Below are 4,463 nucleotides of genomic sequence, written 5' to 3'. Positions count from 1 at the left end.
TATGCCGTAGGCACTAGTACGCAGCTGGAAAGTGGAGTTGGAGTCATACCACTCATTGACTTCTTTCCGGCTTGTAAAATGGTCTGTGACCGGCCATAACTTGATAAACTGTTCAGGGAGTTGTATACAGCTGTACTTCATACATACATAGATTGTATACAAAAGTCAGGTCTACAATCAGCATAATCTTATATGACTCAGACCCGTACTCTTGGTCATCTCTCCAACACCTAGTACCTTCACAACCACGATCTTTCGCTTTCACTGCAATTATTATAAACACGTACACTCATACCTCGTTTATCCGGGCAGTCCGGGACCTTGCACTGCCCGTAACTTTGAAATGTCCGTAACTCCGAATCATATACATCTTGATGGGGAAAAGGCCATCGATATATAATATATATATACTCAATCTGCGGACAGCATGCTGTTTCGTTCTTTTTGAACTCATCAGCGCAGCACAGAGAAAATGAGGCCGAACCTGATAGCAATGGAAATAAAAATTTCCAATCAGGCCCGAACGTACCTTGCCAGAGTGCTCAAACTGACAAGTCAGTGAGCTCTGCATAACGCAAACAGCAAAGGCACTACCACACGCAAGAGTGCTCAACTGCTACAAGAGCAGGAGCGAAGTACTCAATCTGCGGACAGCATGCTGTTTCGTTCTTTTTGAACTCATCAGCGCAGCACAGAGAAAATGAGGCCGAACCTGATAGCAATGGAAATAAAAATTTCCAATCAGGCCCGAACGTACCTTGCCAGAGTGCTCAAACTGACAAGTCAGTGAGCTCTGCATAACGCAAACAGCAAAGGCACTACCACACGCAAGAGTGCTCAACTGCTACAAGAGCAGGAGCGAAGTACTCAATCTGCGGACAGCATGCTGTTTCGTTCTTTTTGAACTCATCAGCGCAGCACAGAGAAAATGAGGCCGAACCTGATAGCAATGGAAATAAAAATTTCCAATCAGGCCCGAACGTACCTTGCCAGAGTGCTCAAACTGACAAGTCAGTGAGCTCTGCATAACGCAAACAGCAAAGGCACTACCACACGCAAGAGTGCTCAACTGCTACAAGAGCAGGAGCGAAGTACTCAATCTGCGGACAGCATGCTGTTTCGTTCTTTTTGAACTCATCAGCGCAGCACAGAGATATATATATATATTTTTTCTCTCTCTCTTTCTCCTCATCCATTCTATTCAGTACTTTCATTTCTAGGGTACCCTGTAAGAAGGCCTTAAGGCTTAGGCCTGTGGGGATTGCCCTATCAAAAATTTGATAATAATAATAATAATAATAATAATTCTACCTCACCTTCTCTTGTCTTTATCGCACTAAATCACCCCCTTCTTTTAGGCTATGGTGCGCAAGCTCACGTTAACGCCGAGACCATAGGTCGGTGTTGTGGGCTTGCCTCACCAGCACAGGCTTGCTTTGCAGCCCCTACTCTCCCTGCTGTTTTGTCATTGTACACTCTGTTGTCTTCTCCCCTTCTGACGAGTAGGTTAACTAGGTTGTGTACTTAGTAAAAAAAAAAAAAATGGCATATGACGTCAATATTTCTACGAAAAGTGACAAAAGAGTAGTACAGACAACTTCGCTAATAACGACTGCGGTTATAACGACAATTCGCGAATAACGACAGAGTTTCCAACTTTCCATGCCCAGAGCACAGTCCATTCTACCTGAATACATTATAATAAGACTTCGGGTATAACGACACTTCGTGAATAACGACACTTTTCTGCGGCCCCACCGAGTGTCGTTATACGCAAAGTTGACTGTAATAAAGTTTCCCCTGAAACTCGCCCAAATAGTGCCCGGTAGACCGAAGTGCCCGTAACTTCGGGGTCCGGATAACCGAGGTATGAGTGTACTCCCTGCTGGCCTGATCCACAAAGGCGAAACTGTTACTTTGAAGCAGGGAGTTCAATACTGTATTGTACTACTCCCTGCTTTGAAGACCAACTACTTGAGTAATTGATTGCGGAAAATAATTGTAGTGAAAGACCGTGGTTGTAAAGGAGTTGGAGAGATTGATTTGCTGCAGCGGAGCACTCGGAGTACTGAAGACAACTTGAAGTGTAGTATTCTGGGTCATTTGTTGCAATTCGGACATACATGTACCTGTACCGGTACATGTACATGACTCGATACTCGATAGCATGGTGATATACATGTTTTCAACACCGAAAACGACTTATCCGTAATAATGCACCGGTAGTAGCATAACATTACTCATTAGTGGAGGAGGTGTGTGTGTGTGGGGGGGGGGGGGAGGGGGGGGGGGGAGGGGGAGGAAGGCCGAAAGAACTGAACGCCAGAGGGGAAGACATAACAATGACCATTGAACAAAGAGGAATAGCCTTAGGTGTAGAAGGCCAGAGGGTGAGGCTTTCGAAGATCACCGTCATTGTACTGTTTGCCGTTTCTCCAGCCGACTGTGCGATACTGAGCGACCCAAAAGATACTTTTGCCAAAGCAGTCAAGCGGTATACATGTACAAGTTATCGGTTGTCACCCGGGAACTCTGTGCAGCACTGGGTATCACAGGCACACGAATACAGTAACACCTGTCAAAAGGCGACCACTCGGATAAGGCGACCACCTGTCTTGGACGACCACTGAAACCAGGACCAAGGGATGCTATTTCCAGTCAAATGACCCTGGATAAGGAGACCACCTGGTAACCGAGACCACATTTTCAAGGTCCCTTGAGCGGTCGACTCGTCTTAGACAGGTTTCACTGTATAGCCAGTGGGGCCCGGGAGATATGCTCCCCCAAGGCGGGTTCCACCCATGCTCAGTCTACACAATTGACATTCACACGTTGCTTTGGATTATGCTTAGCGATCATACCGATATGTGAGAGTACGCACATACTGTATTCTCACCGTCTTCTGCATCATGGTATATTGCTATACTATTACAGTCGTCCCTCTCTAATCCAGCACTTTATAATCCAGCACCCTCGATAAACCAGCACAATTTTCAGTAGCCAAAATGTCCTCTCCATGCACATTGCAGCAGTAAATCAGATTTGTTAATCCAGCACCCTCCCTAATCCAGCAGATTTTCCGTGGCACAAATGGTGCCGGATTATAGAGGGACCACTGTACTAGTACCGGAACGTGAATGACAGTTTTGGACATACTAGTAGGGTGATTCTATCTACTACAGAACTCGCGCACATCTAGCATCTGCTGCAATACTATTTCGGAGAAAGGGGGCCGACCGGACACGTGCACCCCCCCCCCCCCGGAAGTGGTAGTGGACCCAACCAGCTAAGCCCTGCCCTTACTTCGGCTGCATCGGGAGTGCATGATACTGCGTAGATACGCCCTCCCCGGTGCATGTACAAAGACTGGAAGTCAATGTCCTGTTTTTTTTTCTTTCATTTTTTTACTTTTAACTGGTTCGCCACTTCATAACAATAATAGAAAAGCAGACAGGATCGCTTTTCTAATAATTATTACTTTTGACTGGCTCACCACTCCATATACATGTACATGCACAATTTCTATTAGCGCCAAGTATAGTGTAGGTGTGCGCAGTAACCCCAACCGTTTATGTGCAACTCTTACCATCATGGGCAGATAGATGGTCAAAATCTACTTCACAGGAGCGATATCTGAATCAGCTGGAACACTGAGCAAAGTCAAGTGTTGAGCACACCAGACATTGTGCGCATTCTGCTCGCCAGGAGAACACATACCCAAACTTCCACTGGGTCAGATGGTCAGTGCAGGGTCAGTGCATGCTATGCTGTGTCAGGAATAGACCACTGTGGTCTGTAGTGTGGGCAGTCACTGACACAGGCCATGCGTGTCCAGCATACACAACCAGCTACAGTACAGACGCCATTGCAAGCATTGAAAGAAAAAATGCAACTCCACACACACACACACACACACACACACACGCACGCACACACACTCGTGCACACACACACACACACACACACACACACACACACACACACACACACACACACACACACACACACACACACACACACACACACACATGTCCACAGACACACACACTCGCGCACACGCACGCACGCGCACACACACACACACACACACACACACACACACACACACACACACACACACACTCTCTCTCTCTCTCTCTCTCTCTCTTTCTCCCTCTTTCTGCTCACTTCTAGGTCTTCATAATAAAATAAATTGCCTACATAAGAGTGTTCACATAGTCAGTGAAGCAAAGTTCGCAGATCCGAACTTCGTGAACAGTGAGAAAAGAACTAGGGAATAATGCATTTGCATGTAGAAAAACCCCCAGAGTTAGAGATAGGAGTGAAATGCACGAGTAAAATCATAACGGCCTGCCGTCAAGGGAATATCACATTTAATAGAACAAAAATAAAATAATAATAGACGCAGCTGCAGACATTCAACTGCAGATGTTCATATCGTTCTGAGAACGTCTCTGTAAAGT

At 46.0% G+C, this 4,463-nt stretch overlaps 1 protein-coding gene across 1 annotated transcript in view; it reads right to left on the bottom strand.

The window, feature by feature from the left end:
* Window positions 1-4,174: 4,174 nt before the first annotated feature.
* The window catches only part of LOC135811514 (ras-related protein Rab-32B-like), a 1,558-nt gene continuing 1,269 nt past the window's right edge, over window positions 4,175-4,463 (bottom strand). Inside the window, exon 1 of the mRNA XM_065324757.1 lies at window positions 4,175-4,463. This exon is cut by the window's right edge and continues 1,269 nt beyond it. The gene's annotated coding sequence lies outside the window, so the exon portion shown is untranslated.

This window comes from Sycon ciliatum, chromosome 1, assembly GCF_964019385.1.
Source record: "Sycon ciliatum chromosome 1, ocSycCili1.1, whole genome shotgun sequence".
NCBI lineage: Eukaryota > Metazoa > Porifera > Calcarea > Leucosolenida > Sycettidae > Sycon > Sycon ciliatum.
Note: the sequence above shows the minus strand (reverse complement) of the source record. Positions and strands in the feature narration are given on the sequence as shown.